Source organism: Balaenoptera physalus (genome assembly GCF_965194825.1).
Source record: "Balaenoptera physalus genome assembly, chromosome: 1".
NCBI lineage: Eukaryota > Metazoa > Chordata > Mammalia > Artiodactyla > Balaenopteridae > Balaenoptera > Balaenoptera physalus.
Genome location: NC_138882.1, coordinates 173,653,337 through 173,671,778, shown reverse-complemented (window position 1 = coordinate 173,671,778; position 18,442 = coordinate 173,653,337). Strand labels below are relative to the sequence as shown.

The 18,442-nt window shown below is 47.3% G+C and overlaps 1 protein-coding gene across 32 annotated transcripts in view; it reads left to right on the top strand.

Annotated features, from left to right (window-relative positions):
* The window catches only part of EPB41 (erythrocyte membrane protein band 4.1), a 203,104-nt gene that overhangs the window by 5,334 nt on the left and 179,328 nt on the right, over positions 1-18,442 (top strand). The window lies entirely within an intron of this gene.

Below are 18,442 nucleotides of genomic sequence, written 5' to 3'. Positions count from 1 at the left end.
AGGGCCAGGGCCCGGATGTTTGTTCACCTGTGCACTGCTGTATCCCAGCACTGAGGATAGAGTGGCTCATAGTAGGTATGCAATGAATATTTCCAAATGAAAGAAAATATTAATTCAGCATCACTATGCACCCATCATTGTGCTTTGTATTGGATTAAATGGCTAATGCATATGAAGTGCCCAGCCTTATAGGGGCTCAGTGAGCATGAGTCCCCTCTTTGCTCCCAAGATTGTGCATTCCTTGGGGGCCAGGTCTCTGTTAAGTGAGCTCTGGGTCCTCTGAACTGAGTGTAGGGTCAAGTAGCAAGCAGGCATCAGTCAGCAGAGAGAGGGGCCTAGGCAGCGAGACTCAGGGCCTCTGCTTAGGCCTGGGGAAGGAGTGGCAGAGCCTCTGGATTTCATCAGAAGGGTGGGGTGGCTGGGGAGGTCTGGGGCTGAAGGAGGGAGGGATGAGGAGGGACTCTGCCTCCTAGGACTGCCACTTTCCTAGCTGTGTGATCTTGGATAAGTCACTAACCTCTTTGAGTCTTGGAGACCTCATCTGCGACATGCATATCATAGCACTTGCCCCACACGGGTGTGGGAAGGAGCCAGTGAGAAGTGAGGGGCACAGGGCCCTGCTTGGTAACTGTTGGTTTTCTCCCAGGCCTGGGCTCATTCTGGGAGAGGACTAAGTAAAGTGTTCCTCTTTTTGGTTCCTTTCTCCTACTTTTAACTTCCCACCTGGGTGGAACTAGAATCTAGGAGTCAGGAACCCCAGACTCCCCAGCAGGCTGGCCAGGGCCCAGGGATAAGGGCTGGCTTCTGCCCAGTGTGGAAGTAGCTGAGTGGAGGTCCCAGCTCCGCCATTTTTTGCTGTGTGACTTGGTTCAGTAAACCACCTTCTCTGGGCCTCAGTTACCTCACCTGTAAAATAGGATTAATAAAGCATACTTCCCTTGAAGGATTATTCAGTGAGCAAATGGGTGGAGTAGGAATCATCATCACTATTACTATTTGGCCCTGGCTGAGGAGGCTCCAGGGAGGGCCCTGGAGAATTGCATCCCACCTTGGCCGGGGGATCCTGAGACTCTCTAATCATCATATGTACTATTGCCACTTATTGGATAGTTTTCATATGCTGGGCTGGTTGTTATATGTTATTTTAGACACATTATCTCATCTAGTCCTCCCAGTGACCCTATGAGGTAGGCATTATGGCCTCAACTTTATGGATGAGGGAATTGGTGCAGAGTAAATCAAGTGAGTTACCCAGAGTCACATAGTTATTTAGGGGTGGAGCTGGGGTTCAGCCCCAAGTCTGCTCACCCCAAGGCCACAATTATTAGTGTGAAATCCTCTTACTTCCCCAAAGGAGGCAGAGGCTGGGTCTGAGTCTTCTCTGTCCATCTCCATTGCCCAGCACAGTATTGGTGGGGGCTGCTGGGCTGTTTGCTGAATATATAGATACACACACACACTCACACACGTGTGTACACACACACACACGTGCACACACACATGTGCGCACGCGCGCGCACACACACACACACACACACACACACACACACACACACACGCACAGTACCTCCACCCAGCTTGGTGCTCCAAGAGTTTTGAAGAAAGGAGAGAACAGAAAGCAGGAGAAGGCCTGCCAGTGTAGTTGTTGAGAGTCAGACAGACCTGGCTTTGAATTCTGCGTCTATCGCTTACTAGTTGTGTGACCTTGGGCAAGACATTTAACCTCGTAGAGACTTAGTTTGCTTATCTGTAAAATGGGGATAAAAAAAGAAACTACCTACCTCTTAAGAGTTCTTATGAGGATTAGATAATGCACGTAAGGCACACGGTGAGTACTCGATGATAGTAATTATTGTTATTACAGTTATAATTATGAGTATTATTTTGGGATTACAAAGATATCCCTCTTGAGACAGTGGAGACCAGGCCTGGGAGGAACCCGCTGGGGACAGACAGGTAGTAACCAATCTAACAGGTTCTGAAAGTCACCTGCATGTAGGGAGGGAGGAGGCCTCTTGGAAGTAGGAATGTACCTCCCTTTCCTAGCCATCTGCTTTCATTCATACCCAGTCTGTGCCAGGCCCTGTGCTGGGCATGAGGCACAGAGGTGAATCTGTGTCATCTCTGCCCCCACTGCCTCCTCTCCTGGGAGCTCAGAGTCTGGTTGGGGAGGAGGACACAGAAACTACCAACTCCACCTTTGATTGAAGCACTAAAGTGTGAACTGTGAAGATCTCCTCAGGCAAAGACCAGGAGAAAGGGCATTCCTAGTGGAAGGAACTGCTTTGCCAAGGTACTGAGCCGTGACCTGCACTTGGGGGGATGCGGCTGGAGAGACAGGCTCAGGGGAGTTAGGGGACTTGGCCCAGAGGCCATGAGGGACCACTGGCTATGAAGCAGGGGAATGGCGTGGCCAGGCTTGTATTTCGGGAGGATCACCTTGTGCGGAGGACAGACAGGAGGGAAGGGGCAGGGGCAACTCTCCAGGTGAGTGATGCTGAGGTATGGGGCCTGGGACTGAGCCATGGGATGGGGAGCAGCGGGGGGTTGTGAGCTCTGTCTAGGAGGCAGAGCCAGCAAGGCGAGCTAGACTGCAGTGGGCAGGCAGGAGGGGGAAGAGGTGAGAGTGAGGTCTTAGGTCTGGGGGTGATGGGGCCCGCTGGGGTCTCTGGCTGAGGGACACAGCTGGGTCGGGGGGTAAAAGCCACTTGTCTGCTCCTTGCCACCTTCTGCCTCAGGTCCCCCAGGGCCCATGCCCGCTACTTCTGCCTTGGGGGTCCCTCGTGGTGAACCTGGCAGGTCTAGCAGGGAAGAGAGCTCTTTGGGGTGGAGGCCGGACAGGGGCTGTGAGGTGCAGACAAGCCTTGGGTTCTAGCCCTGCCAGTGTCACTGAATGTCTGTGTGGCCCCTGGAAGTCACTCCCTCTCTTGCCCTGTGGTCCTCGCCTTGAGAGAGAGGATAAGAAAACCTGTTTTGCCTGCCTCAAAGGCTCAGTGATAAAATACAAGTATAGACAACATACATCTATTGAGCATGGACTGTGTACTAGGTTCTGGGGGCACAAAGGTAACTCAGAGGGGGTTCTTACCCTTCAGGAAGCATGAAGCACTTCAGAGCGGAGCGAGCCCAGCCCAGCAGGTGCTTAACTCTAGTCCTCAGGGGAAGAGATAGCTAAGCTGGGACTTGAAGGACGAATAAGAGCTCTCTAGGTGGGCAGTGGAGGGAACAGATTTCTAGGCATAGGCAACAGCGTGTGTGAAGGCTTGAACCTACACAATGTGCTTGGGTCCTAAGTTCGTAGTTTGGTATGGCCGGAGCAAAAAGGGAGAGGCAGGTGGTGATGGGAGGTGAGGCTGGACAGGGAAGCAGACCTAGATCACGCAGGGCTTTGGAGATGGTCACTTTGGAGATGATCGCTTGCTACTCTCTCCTTCCTGCATCTTCATAACTGCCTGCTCCCCTCATAGAGACTGCCAGGGCCCTTTCCACCCTCCTCTTCTCCCATCCCCCCTCCTTCCCTCCTTGTCCCTTCTTACCCCCACTCTAGTCACACCCAGTGGCTGCCTCTCTCAGGAGTTAACAACCTGGGTTCCCTGCTGGCTCTGCCACTTATAAGTTGTGTGGCCTTCGGTCATTTGCCCTTTCTGAACCTCAGTTTCCACCTCAGTAAAATGGGGACAGCAGCCTTCCTCACAGGGAAGGGCGGAGGCTTCAATGAGGTAATCCCCACAAATGGCCTTGTACAGTGTCTGAATGTAATGGGCACGCATCAAAAGCAACTCTACTTAAATCATCATGTTTGGGACTTCTCCGTCTCTCTGGTCCCACCCACTGCTTCCCCTGCCTCTCCTGGCAGTGAGCTCTGGCCAACAAAGGAAGGAAAGGATTAAGAAACAAGCCCAAATCTCCAGAGGGGTCCTGGCCCACTGCCGAGCTTGCTCCCTCCTACCCCTTGCCCCCCCTTGGCCTCAGGCCCAAGGACGCTCGGTCTTGAGGGCAGGGCTCTCCCCAACTCCCCACCCTAGAGGCCCCTCCTGGGCTAGAGGCCAAAGCCAGCAGCAGAGTGATGTCCTGTATCTGTGGGAGGCCCCATAGTCTGGGCAGAACTGGATCCCTGAGCCTCTTGGATTTTACGGCAAAGGCTGGTGACCAAGTCCCTTTTGGTACAGATGCAGGAACCTCAGATCAGAGCAGGTGGCTGATGGCACAAGGTCATGCAGCAGGAACCTAGGTCTCCGGACCCTTTTTGTACTATCCTATGAACGGTTGTGATGATGGCTATCATTTCACCTCCCTGAGCCTCAGTTTCCTCTGCTGTAGAATGGGGCTGATTTTACTGTGAGGATTGGCAATAATGTAGATAAAGCACTTAGTCCAGGGTCCAGCACTGTGAGGCCTCAGTGGTAGGTAGCAACTGTTACTGCTGTTATAACTGCTGCCTCTGAGAACCTTCTTCTGCCCTACCTCTTCCCAGTCTAGGAACCTGGAGTATTTGATACAGTTTCTTGTTGAATAGATGACACCCAATAAACTGGTTTTAAAGCCAGAGGCTCAGCATCTTTTGCCCCCTCTCCCCCACCTCCCCCTTCCTAGTTGGCTAGAACACTCTATCCTCACCCTTGGCCTGATTTTGGCCTCTGCCCCTTGCCCATCTCTGCCCTCCTGGCACCAAGCCTGCATGATCTCTCTTCCAGGAGCCACATGAGGACAGAGTTTCCCTCCCGCAGCCTCCTCTGATCAAATGCCACTGCAAGTGCTTTGAAAAGCAGAGTCAGAAGGGTCTTGCATTACCCAGGCCTCAGCTGATTTTACTGTGGAGACAGTTGAGGGCTGAGGGGACAGAGGTGTGGACTCTTGAGTTCCCTGGAACTGCCCTCAGGCAGCTAAGACGACACTAAGACTTTTGCAGAGGCCGTGAAATAGGCCTAGAAGGGCAAACCTGGTCCACAGCCCCAAATGTGGAAGAGTAGAAGGACCACCAGACTGGGGGCTGGAGGGCTGCGGCCCTCACCCAGCTCTTCCTGACCTCTCTGAGCCTCTGTTTTCTGTTTTCTAAAAGGATGGGGATGGATTGATGTCACAGGTTTCTACTAACATTACAGGATTAAAAGAAGGGCCAACAGAGCTCAGTTTAAATCGCAGTTTCATCACTGACCAGCTGTGGGACCTCTAGCAAGTTGTTCTACCTCAGTGAGCTTTACTTTTCTCACTTACAAAATGGGAAAAATATTAGCACCTTCTCATAGGTACTTAAGGGATAAATTAGATAATTCAGGTAGAGTACTCCATCCATAGCTGGCACACTGGAATTATTGTTGTTGTTATTCTTAGATTAGCAGAGACAAGAAGAAATCAGCCAAGGCTGGTTAGGAAGCAGTTCACGGAGAAGGCAGGGCTTGAGAATGTGCAGGATTCATCTGTTCATTCATTCACTCCACACATACTTATTTAGGATTTGCACAGACAGGGCATAGAGAAGAGGAGCAGGGAGGCCGGAGAAAGCTGGAGGCAAGCAGACCTGCCTATTCTAGATGTGTGATGTGGGATCATTACTTCTCTTCTGTGGGTCTCATTCCCTCAACTGTAAAGTGGTGAGAAAAGTGAGCATAATCCTTACCTCCAGAATTGTCCTAAGATGTAAGAGAGTTCAGGTACACAGTGGGTGATCAGTCTGTCTGATGCCTTTTCTCTCCCAGCTCTGTTAATGACTAGAGGTATGATCTCAGGCAGCAAGTCCTTGAATCCACCAGTCACACTTCCACCCCAGGGCCTTTGCACTTGCTGGTCCTTCGACCTGGAACACGTACCCCCAGATCCTTTCATGACTTGTTCTCTCATCTCCTTAATTTTTTTTGGTTACATGTCACCTGCTCAGTAAGGCCTTTCCTGACTACTCTATTTAACAGTGTGGCACTACAACACCAACACTCCCTATCCTCCCTCCTGGCTTATTTTTCTCCACAGCACTTATCACTTTTTGACATACAATATTTTCTAGAATATTTGCTTATTGTTTGACTCCCCCCACTGGAATGTAAGCTCAGTGACGATGGTAATATTTGTCTTTCTTGTTCAATGTTATATCCCTTGTACCTAGAAGAGTGTGTGGTTCATAGTAGGTGCTCAGTAAATATTTGTGGAGTGAATTAATGAATAAATGAAGCCTCTTCTCTCTGGGTCTAGCACTATTGAGCGCGCGCGCACACACACACACACACACACACACACACACACACACACACACACACACACACACACACTAGATTCTCAATAAATAATTGTATGAGTGGTCGTCATCTCCGTCTGCCAGATAATACCTTGGTTGGGTCAACCCTGAAGCCCTTTAGCTTCTGACATTTTCTGCCAGGGCATCAGTTTCAGCTGGAGTGCCCAAATCTTTTGTTCCTGAGTCTGAGCTATGCAGAATTTCTAGTTGGGACTCTTTGGCTGTTGGGCCCACATGGTTATTATGTCATTATTGGTAATTAGCACTTAGGCCCAGAAGTTTGAGCTTTTTGTTTTTCAGCAGAAATCACAGCAAAGAGCTGTGCTAGCCAGCAGGGACCCAGGCCTGGAGTGGCTTCCTGTATAACTACCCCCTTCCCAGCTATGGGTCCATGGCTTAGGAAGACCAAGACAGAGGTGCCCAAAGCTAGGGGCACCTGCATACCAGCTCAATCGCTGTCTTCCCCAGGCAGTATTCTGCAAAGTTTCTTCTCCCCCACGTGCTTGGCTCTCCATGCCTAGCCTGGTTTAGAGGGGGGTCCCCATGCCTCTGGGGGAGGTATAGTTCCCAAAGGTCCAGCTCACAGGGCCATTTTCTGGTGCCCAGGATTCAGGTATTGTGGGTGGAGGAAATAACCCTATGTTTAAGGCTCAGGAGCCTGGGTTCAAGTCCCTGCTTAGCTGCTGAGTTGTTGGGTCCCCGTAGGCACATCAGTACCTTTTGCTGGGCCTCAGCTTTCTCATTTGTCAAACAGAGATAAAGAGATAGACACCTGCTTGGCTTCACCAGGGAAGAAAGGCAGGATAGTGTAGTGGGCAAGGATAGGGTTCTGGAGTCAGACACACTTGGTTTCCCCACTATACCCCTTCTTAGCTGTGTGACATTGGGCAAATTGCTTCACCTCTCTGACTTCAGGTCCCAAAGCTAAAGAATGGGGTTAAAATAGTACCCACTCCATAGGGTTGTTGTGACAACTAAATAAGGGAATGCAGGTAAAGGATCTAGGCACATAGAGAGTACTCTTTATGCTGGTATTATTATAATGACCATTACCCGAATGCAGGCAATCTGTAAACTGTAAGACGGTACTAGCAATAAAGCCAGGCAGATGTGGGTTTGAATCCTAACTCTGACTCTTACTAGCTGGGTGATCTTGGGTAAGTTTTTCACTTCTCTGAGATTCTATTTCCTCATCTGTAAAATGGGAATTAGAGTCATACCGTGTTCAAGGGGCTGTTGTAAAGGTTCAGTGACGTGTTGCATGAAGAGTACTTGGTACGATGGCTAGCAGATGTCATCCCCATTTTATAGATAAGGAAGAGAGAAGTAGTGACTCGCTGAACTCACATAGCATCTCAGTGGTGGAGCTTTGATTTGAACCTCGGTCTGCTTACCTTAAAAGCCCCCAATCCTTTTATCTCTTCTTGCCATCACCTGAATATGGGATGATGATGAAGGTGTTTGTTCTTGGTGCTACTGGTCTCATCTCATTCATCCCGTGATCCCCAGTGCCTACACATAAGAGGTACTCAATAATGTCTGCTGGATGAAGAAAGGGGGGACCAGCATGTCCTCAGTTCCAGGGAGGCTTTTGCCTTGGGATTGAGGATTTTTTTCTGCTTGGTTGACAGCAGAATAAAAATAAACTATACAAATCATACTTAGCACAGGTGTGGGCTTGTAATCTGAAGAACCCTTTGCACCTCCCACATAATTGATCCTTCTTGCTACCCCGTGTGATATCCTGGGTGGGTACCTCTATTTGATTGGTGTGGAAATGGGAGCCCAGAGAGGGTGTAATGGATGAAAATTTGTGTCCCGCCCAAAATTCACATTGAAGCCTTAATCCCAATGTGATGGTATTTGGAGATGGGGCCTTTGGGAGGTGATTAGGATTAGATGAGGTCATGAGGGAGGGGCCCTCATGATGGGATTAGTGTCCTTATGAGAAGGGATATCAGTGAGCTCCCCCTCTCTCTGCCATGTGAGGACATGAGAAGAGGTGGCTGTCTGCAAGCCAGGAAGAGAGCCCTCACCAGAATCTGACCAGGGTGTCACCCTGATCTTGGACTTCCAGCCTCCAGAACTGTGAGAATATAAGTTTCTGTTGCTTAAGCCACCCAGTCTATGGCATTTTGTTAAGCAGACCGAGCTGACTAAGAGAGAGGGTAAGTAACTTGCCCACAGTCACACAGTGAACTTACTGCAGAGCTGAGGCTGGACTTATCTGTAGTCATTTCTCTCTTTTTTCCCCATGGAAAAATTCCCAGTCACTGGAAGGCTTAGAAATGGAGACTAGCTAAATGCTAGACAGACAGCTCAGGAACTGTCCTGCCACAGCAGCTTTGGAGGATCTTAGGGCAAGTCAAACCTGGCCATTTCTGGGTACCCAGTCTCCTCCTGCTTCCCCATAGCTCCTCCTCTGCCCTCTCCCAGGAGGGTTGGGCCAGGCTGACTTTAGCAGGTTTAGAAGGGGCTCAGCTAGCTGGTGGCACTGAGCCTGTTCCCATGTTTCTTGGGAAACCCTCTGGGCCTAGAGGGTTCCCTGCCTGAGGGATAGAGAATTAGTGGGTTAAGCTTGAGTGAGCTGGAGGCTTGGCTGGATCAGGGACATTAGGTATACTCCAGCTGGTGAGAGAAGGGGGTTGGGGAGGGTCATGGGAGGTCAGATTCTTGGGTCCCTCCTTGAATGTCCCAGGGCTCCAGTCAGAAGCAGCCACAACAGCCTTTCCCTGGGGTCTTGGGACAGATGTTGATGTTGTTCTTTCATCTCATTTCCAAAGTGCTTTCCTGAGAGTGATATGAAAGCAGTGTGGAGCAGAGGACAGTGGTAGCAGATGGACTTTGTTTAAACTGTGTGACATTGGGCAAATCACCTAATGTTTCTAGACTGTAGTTTCTTCAACTGCAATTGAGGCTGATAACACTTTGCAGGGTTGCTATGCGGCTAAGTGCACTAATGCATATAAAGTACTCAGTACGTGCCTGGCACGTAGTAAATATCTAATAAATGTAGTGGTCATTATTTTTTATTTATTTATTTTTATTTATTTATGGCTGTGTTGGGTCTTCGTTTCTGTGCGAGGGCTTTCTCTAGTTGCGGCAAGTGGGGGCCACTCTTCATCACGGTGGGTCATTATTTTTAATAATAACTTATCTCTAAGGTCCCTCCCGGCTCAGACAGTCCTAGGTTATATGGCTGTACAATTTAGCTTGGCCTCCAGCTTTGGACGAGAAATGTAGCTGCACTTAGAAGAAGGCAGTGAACAGAATCTGGAGTAGGGGTCAGAAAACTTGGGTTCAAGTTTGGGCTCTGCCGCCCCCGTGCTATGTGACCTCAGGCAAGTCTCTTCCAGTTTCTGGACCCATTTCCCAATATGTTTAAAACCAGCTTGGGCTTGATGATCTCTAAGGGCCTATCCAGTTTTAACATTTTGTGAATCTAGAGGCCTAAAGCAATACCTTACTAAACGGTCCACTGGGTCCTCTTTTACAATTTCGACTTCCTTCCCTTCTGCCCCTTGTTTCTTGGAGTGTCTTCACAGCAGAAAGGACATAACTTGCCAAATCCAATATATGGATTTTAATCATACTTAGCTGTTTTTGCTTTTACTGTGCACAGGGAACTTTTTAAAACAGAGCTTAATGCAATTTTTGTAAGCAAAGTGCATTCTATCAAAGAGGTCAAAACATGCTCTTGTGTTTTCACATGTGAAAGAGTATTCATTCATGGTATTGTCTTTCATTGCATCTGCTGATTTCTTTTGCTTTTATCTCAAAAAATGACCAGCACAGGCAGCTGTGTATGTTATAATTAAAAAATATATGCTGCAGTCAGTGTGTTCTAAAAAATAATCATGGGTATGATTTAGATAAAAGGATATTTGTCAAGTATATGAGAGAGAAAAATGGGGAAAAAAAGGGAAAGAAAAAGAAAAAAGAAATAAAAAGAGAGAAAAATGGGAAATAACCTAAATGTCTAATAACATTTAGGTTTAATTAAATTATGGTACATCCACTTGAGGGCACTGTGGATGCCATAATATATTGTTAGGAGAAAAAAGTTGGTTCTGAAACAATATGATCTAAAATTTAAAAAAGCATTAGGCTGAACCATATGCAATTGCTGATACTTGACCATTTTAACCTATAAAATCAGCAATTTCATATGACTAAATATATATAAACAAAAAAGTATATCTGTCAGGAGAGGTACTAGAAGGGAAATCTCCCACCAAAATATTGATGGTAGTTATTTCTGATTGATGGCTTTATGTTGATTAAAATTTTTTTTCTTACTTAACTGTATTTTCTGTTAACAATGCAAGCACTACTACTAAAAATAATCCCCTAGAAAGGTATACCACTGTATAAACAGCAAATTTTCCACCTTGTTATAGCTTGTTTGATTTGTCATTTGTGTTAAAAAGGTCTAAAATGACTGCAATTTTATTACCATGAGCTGGATGGAAAGCTCTACTCTTCATGTACTTTTGGTACCAGGATTGGTTTTTATTCAGTAGTGACTGTTCAGAACACTTTGCTGGTGGGCCCAGCTTTTCAAAGCCCTCTTCATCTCTTGCCACTCCCCACAACCGACAAATGTTTTCCATGAGCCCTACCACTGGGGCTTCAGGCCAGCTGTGTCCCTAATCTGCCTACGTCCCGGATTTGGGAATGGTTCAGACTCCAACTGTTCCCCCACCCCACCCCCGCCTTCTTCCAATCTCATCTTTTCCAGGTCATCGGAGGCCCCATCTACTCTCCCTGGCCTTCCCCCCTGGTCACCACCTAATTTCACCGTCTAATTTCACCCTCTTCTGTGCAGCTGGTGTTTGCTTTTTGCTGGAGCTCAGTTTGCAATGGGGAAGGATTAGGACCCTTTCATGTTGTCTTTTTTCTTTTTTGTTTTTTTCCCTTAGTGCCCTTGACCGCTCCAGGGGCTGAGAGGCAGCTTTCAGGGCCTGTATTCCCTAGGAAGGAAAAGGAGGGGTGGTGGGGGAGGCAGAGGTGGGCTCAGCTGGCAGGCGGGATAGAGATGGCCCCTAGAGACCCCATCCTGGGGCTTGGAGCATGCATGGCACAGCCGCCACCCAGATGTGAGCATGGAGCAGCAAGCAGGGAGGGAGCTGAGTTTCTTCCTAGGAAATTAGCTGCAGAGATGGTGCTTGGGACCTTTACCCTGTACTCAGTGGCAGCCTCTGCAGGGTGAGCTGGGACCGGATGTCTGGTTTGCAGAGGCCTCTTCTGAGAGGGCAGATGGGCACAGGAGTAAGGGTAGTTTCTCTGCCTTTGGATTGGGCATTACTTTTCCTCTCACCCCCTACTATGTGTTGGGCCCTGCTATACTCAAGGATCTGGCACTTAGCCTAACAGGTGATGGTGTGTACCTAACTAATAACAAAAATCCCTCATGTGTGGATAGTACTTTACAGTTTACAAAGCCCTTTCATCTCCAGGCTAAGAATTAAAAGCCAGGACTGGATTTGAAACCTTTAAGATTCTAAAGCCTGTGTCAACAGTTTTGGTGTGGTGTTGCACGGCACTCGGCATTTGAGTGGTTTACATCTGCCTTATGTCTGGCTGTTTTCTGCTAGCCTAAGATCCCCACTTTTTTTTCAGGGTGATGATTATTAAATACTACACACTCCAATGAAGCCTCTTTAAGTACAGTGTGTCATTGCCTAGCACTTCATGGCATAGAGAATATTGGTTTTCATGAACCTGTATTTGCTGGATAACACAGTGATGGTAGTGGTGAGCTGTCTTGTGATTGATCTTCAGGATTTATCCTTCATGGCACCAGATTTCCAGGTCTGATAGGTGAAGGAAGCCTTTGAGGCACAGAGGTGGTAGAGCTAGAGCTCCCGAACCTGAGGACCTGAGGCAGGGGACTAGAATATTCAGGAACAGGTGCTTCACCCCTAGTAAACAGAATGACCTTGGCCAAGTCACCTGACCTAACTAAGCCTCAGCTTCCTTATGTATAACATGGGGATAACTCATTCACTCGTTCAGCAAATACTTATTTAGTGTGCACTGTTCTGGGAGATGAGCAAGAGGACAAAGTCCCTGACCTCCTGGAGCTTGCAGTCTAGTGAGTCTAAACTGCAACAATTTATTGAGAGGGACAAATAAGTAAATATATAGTAGAAAGTCAGGTAGAAGTGCCATGAAACAAAATTAAAGCAGGGCAAGGGTGTGTAAGTGGAGGCTGTTTTAGATAGGGTAGTCAGGTAGTCCTCAAGGGTCTCTTATGATGTTTCAAACAGATAACCATGTAATGTGCTCAGCTCGGTGCTGGCAATTGAGTGCTTACCAAATATATTATTATGTCAGCGAGCCCCACACCTCTCAGTCCATATTTTAGTCTCCAGATAGCAGTAATAATTAACACTTAGGTAGATCTTACTGTGAGCTAGGCACTGTTCTAAGCCCTTTACATATATATATTTTTAAATTAATTAATTAATTTTTGGCTGCATTGGGTCTTCGTTGCTGCCGTGGGCTTTTTTCTAGTTGTGGCGAGCGGGGGCTACTCTTCGTTGTGGTGTGCGGGTTTCTCATTGCGGTGGCTTCTCGTTGTGGAGCAAGGGCTCTAGGTGCGCGGGCTTCAGTAGTTGTGGCTCATGGGCTCTAGAGAGCAGGCTCAGTAGTTGCGGCACACGGGCTTAGTTGCTCCGCGGCACGTGGGATCTTCCTGGACCAGGGCTCGAACCCGTGTCCCCTGCATTACCAGGCAGATTCTTAACCACTGCACCACCAGGGAAGTCCCAGCCCTTTACCTATTTTAACTTATTTAATTTTCACAATAACTCTTATGAGGTAGGAATTGTTATTATCCCCTTTTATGGGTCGGAAACAAGCACAGAGTAGGGCAAACAATTAGGGAGACTGAGAATTGAACTCAGGTAGTCTGTTTCTAGAGGCTGAGCTGAGTTGTGAGGGGGCTGTGATTAGATACGAGGAGATGGTCTAGCTGTCATATACAGGCTCCGATGTCAGATTGCCTGGCTTCTTATCGTGGCAGGTCTAAGCCTCTCTGCTTGGGTTTCTTCATCTCGAAAATGGGAATACCAGAATTATCTTACCTTATAGGGACCATGCTTAAAACAGAGCCTTCTTTCTGCTCGCCTGTTCAGACACCAGCCTGGCAGGGAGTGTGAAGGTCCAAGGGGCCTCTGAAACTAATGAAAGGAAATAACAGCACATCAGGCAATTGTCAGAGTAACCCTAAGTTCAGCTGGAGACCAGACTTCCGAAGCTAAGTTTTCATGATTTTGAGGCAGCCAGGGCAGAATTAGGAGACCCGTAAATGCAGAAGACAGCTGAAATCTTGGCGTGCCCACAACACTCAGCATCCATTTCAGGCCTTACACAGCTGCCCGGAGAGGTGAAGTCTCATCGAATGTCAGGGTTGAAATGGCGCCTAGAGACGTCAAATTAGTAGATGGGGAAACTGAGGCCCAGAAAAGCTGAATGACTTACCCAAGGTCACTAGGTCCATTTGGGGGACAGTCAGCGTGGGTAGCTCGGGAGCAACTTCCAAATCTCAGACCCTTACCTGGCCCTCCTTGGGGTGGGTGGGGTGGGAAAGGGCGTCACCTTCGTCCAGGGCACTGGCTACGTTCCCCACGTGGGTACCTCAGGGGCCGGGAACGCACGGACCCGAGAGCGGGTTCGACCTGCGCCTGCGCACACGCGGCCAGCCCCTAGCCTTTTCCCCTCTTTTTCCTTCCCCTCCCTGATACTTACCGGCCTAGGGGAGGGGGGGAAATGAGAGGAGCCAGAACTTGGCCTCAGCCAATGGGCTGGCGGGCCGCGGGCCCGGCCCACTACTTCCCTGCGGCGCCATCCAATAGAAATTTACTACAATGTTGTGGCGAATAGAGGGGGAGGGGCGCGCGGGGCGGGCTGGCTAAGGGCCGGGCGGGCCTCGCTTCGCTGAGTGAAGGCGGGAGGGCGCGCGCTGGGGCCGCCTGCTCGCTCCCTCACTCACTCGCTCCCTCCCTCCGCCGGTGGGTTAGTCAGTCAGTCAGTCCGCCCGCCAGCAGCCCGCGGGCCAGCGAGCCGCAGAGGGCCGAGCCTCGGACGCCGGCGCCTCCTTCTGCCATTGTTCGTCTGGCGGCTGCAGAGGCGGGCGCGGGAGCCCGGGCCCCGGAGCCAGCGGTGAGGCTAGGCGGCGGCGGCGCGCGAGCGGAGCTGGGGTGGGGGGCGCCGAGCTGTCCCCGAGGGGACGGTCCTGGAGGCCGCAGCGGCGCCGAAGCCTCTTTGTCTCCAGCCCCCCGCAGGCCCGGGCCGGGGGAGCGCGCTCCACAGCCTCCGCACGCCCTCGGCACGCCGGTGGCCGAGGGGCTGGAGCCGGGACGCGGCCGGCCTGAGGGGAAAGAGGCGGGGGTGGCGCTGGGGGAGCGTTTAAAAGTTAGGCTCGGGGTGCATTTTTGACGAGGGGAAATCGGTACCGTCTGGTCTGTCAGTCATTGTACAGTGGGCAGGAGCCCTGGAAAGAAACCAGATGGGGGCGAGTTGCAGGTTTCGGGCGGCGAAGGTGTGGGGTGCAGCCGCAGAGAGGTTTCTCGGTGAAGAGGTAGCTGGGCGGTCTGGAGAAGTCAGGCGCAATGTGAGGGGTGGAGGGAGCCCTGCAAGGACTTTAAGGCCTTCCCGCCATAGACACCCACATCATTAAAAAAAATTCCCCAAACCCGAGGGCTCTATGCTCTCCCGCTGAGTCTTCCCGGGTCCCAGGGACCAAAGGGTTAAATCGATTCTCTCAGCGTCGTGACCTCCTTTTTCAGTTCGCGCATCTGTCGGCTTGGACGTATTTCCTCCTGCTTGCTGGGCTGCCTTTACCTGTGGAGAGGCTGGATCTAGGCTCGCCCTCCGAGATGCATCCCCAGGCTGTTAGTCCTGGTGGGGGTTTGCCAAAAGAGGTTTTTTCTTCCCAGAAACAGGCATTCTCTTGAGAGAGAAAGTGATCTCACGTGAAACAAATTGCTGACGGATAGGTTTCTGGCCACATGATAGCGACTGTCATCCTGTTGTTTCTCTAACTGTACCCAACCATAAATGCCTAGTCTGTGGAGACTTGTCGTTTTTTTGGCATGTATTGCTGATAAGGAGTTAGTTTTTTTTTTAAGAGATGCCGAGCTTTTTTTAGTAGTCTGGGTGATTTCACAGCTGCTATTCTGTTCTTTCTGTTTTTAGGGAAGATTGCAAGAAATGGTTATGTCTCTGTCTTGGATATTATTATAGTGGATTTATACTCTCTTGAGGATATATACTGTACCCAGTACTGTTGCTCATTATTGTTTTCTATATCTCAGTCTTGGCAGTATTTTTTACCGTTTAAATCAAATATATTTATATATATGCTATATATATTATAAATATCTTTATATAATTCTTATCATCCCAATTTTGTTGTGTAGCAATTAACTCTTACTTTTTATGGAAACTTGATGTACTCTTCATTTTCCTTTTCTGTAATTTGGAAACATAATAAGTTCTTTGCCAGCTGACCAATTTTGGTTTCATAAAATAGTTTCTTGAGGTGTTATTAATATAATCCATATGGAGTACATAGCAGAATATATGGCACACAATAAGCACTCAATAAATGACAGATTAAAAAAAATGGATATCATGCCTGAACATCAGATTGCCTTGGTATCAAGGTGCTAATTCAGAGTGCCTTCTACAGGAAGGTTATAATTAAGGTAAAGATAGGCGTTATTCATATCCCTGGGGAAACTGAAGTGCGGTATATCTTTGCCACTATTAAAAGTGAACTTACCTGCAGCAGCATACTAACCTTCTGATTCCTCTTTCTTCTAGTAACAAAACTACACTTTTTTTCCTTGTATAATTGAATTCAGGCTTACAAATAAATGATTTTGATCTTTAGGCCTCACCGAAATTCTTCCAACATTTATACCAGTGTTTTATAACCAAATATCTTTTAGGTAAGTCCTTGCACAATGTGGTCCCAATCTACCTTTCTACCTTTATTCTCTTTATTACTTGTATTTTCCAACCAAAAAGAACTGCTCAGTAATAACCCGTGCTTTCCCATCTCTGTACCTTTGGCCATGAGGTTCCATCTATGCTTGTCATATATATTCCTTCTGACAGTTTTCAGTTCTCTTAAAAATGTCCCATATTAGTAATTTGAAGTGTGGGGAAAATTTCCCTATGTGAAAGGAACTTGATGGAATTTTTTGTTTTGTTTTGAGTTTTCTTTGAGCTTCATTAATATGGCCAGCCAGCTGAATTTTAACTGGTGTTTGTTAAAAGGATTTAGGTCCTAAGTGCCCCATCAATGTGTGTAGCCCTTAGTGGTAGATGATGGCTGATGGTAGATTAAGAAAATCGCTTAGGCTTCCATTCTACTCAGAGCTAAGAACTCTACCAGTTGACAAGTTTAACACTTGGCAACTCTGGCTGTCAACAAACAGACTAAACTAATAGAAGAAAGTTTTACATTTTAGGTGGATTTCTGCTTGCTTTCTACATCTCTTCTCTTTCTTGGTGGTCTAAGGGTCAACGCGTCCTTAATGTTGGTTAAACATTCAAATCATATTTATTGTATCCAAGTATTAGATATGGTTAACAAGCCTATGTTTTATTTAATTTTATTTTTCGGCTGCGCCTCAAGGCATGTGTGATCTTAGTTCCCTGACCAGGGATTGAACCGGCGCCCCCTGCATTGGAAGCTCAGCGGCTTAACTACTGGACCACCGGGGAACCCCCAAGCCTATGTTTTAAAGTAGGCTCATCCTCAATATAATATATAAAATAACATGATGTGATACTTTATATAATAGTAAGAGAATAGTACACAAATCTTTCTCTTTTCATTTTAAAAGTACTTGTATCCTTTCTTTTTCTCTTAAGAAACATTTCTAAGCTACTATCTAAATTAACAAGTGATTTTAAATGATTTCTGTCTCCTCTGAAAAAAAATGGTTGTGGCATTTTGTTGAGATATGACCTATGTATTTTTCCTGTTATTCTCTTTTGTCAGGTTTGTGCCTCACATTTAAAATTCACCAGTGTGATGTTTTCTTGTATGCAGCTTGAGTTTAAAATTTTTGGAAACTACAAAGCCAGCCTTCCATTTTATTCCTTAGTTTATGGTCTTAATTTTAAACAGATTCATTTTATGGGAGATAGTGTGCTTACAATGCTATTTGGTTTCCTTCCTCCTGCTCCTAAGAAGGCTTCAGAGTTAAGCTTGTCAGAAGCGTTGCCTAAAAGTCACAGGATTCTTGAATTCTCTGCAGGTACTTTGGTATGCTTATCAGTAGATTGTGATTTAAAATGTGCAGTCTGTGATTTGTGATGTGAGTTATAGGGCTTGCTTATATTGTTTTCTGAATGTCCAAATCTAATTTAATATTGGTGATCTGATTTTATAACTTTAGAATATCAGTGGCTATCAGGGGCTAAATGTGGTTCTGAAATCAATAGGAGCGTATGTTTAGATCACAGTCTGTTTCCTTGTTATCTAAGAAGCAGGTCAGTGCAAGTGCTGCCAGTGTACTTTTCCAAGAGTCTCATCAAATTCGTGATTGGTCACATGTATATTCAAATACAGATTCATTGCTACCTCTAAAGGACTTGTTTTTTCCCCTACTGCTTGAGCGTAGAATCACCTTATTTTATTTGTGAGCTAAACAATAATAATTCTAACATCTTTTTTCTTATGAACAACCTTGCTTTTTTTCTGTGAATAAAGGCCCCAAAGATTAAACTTTTAAAAACTATTAAAAGAGGCCTCTGAATTGATCAGTTACAGGTCTTATTTATGCAGAGAATCTAGAATTATTGGAAGGTAGTTGATTCATTGCATTTGTAATAGCTTTTAGTTAGAGAAGAGCCAGATTCCAAATATATATGTCAATTTTTGTTGTTTATTTAAGTTTGTTGGTATGCCACTGGTAGCTTACTTTGTGTCCTTTTTATGAGTGGGTTCATGGTGTGCTCAGTAAAATGTGGTGTAACAAATACTCTGGTGTACACACTGGGTTAGATTAGGATTTATTTATTTATTTAATACATTTATTTAATTAATTTATTTTTTGGCTGCATTGGGTCTTCGTTGCTGCGCACGGGCCTTCTCTAGTTGCGGCGAGCGGGGGCTACTCTTCGTTGTGGTGCACGGGCTTCTCATCGCGGTGGCTTCTCTTATTGCAGAGCACGGGCTCTAGGTGCACG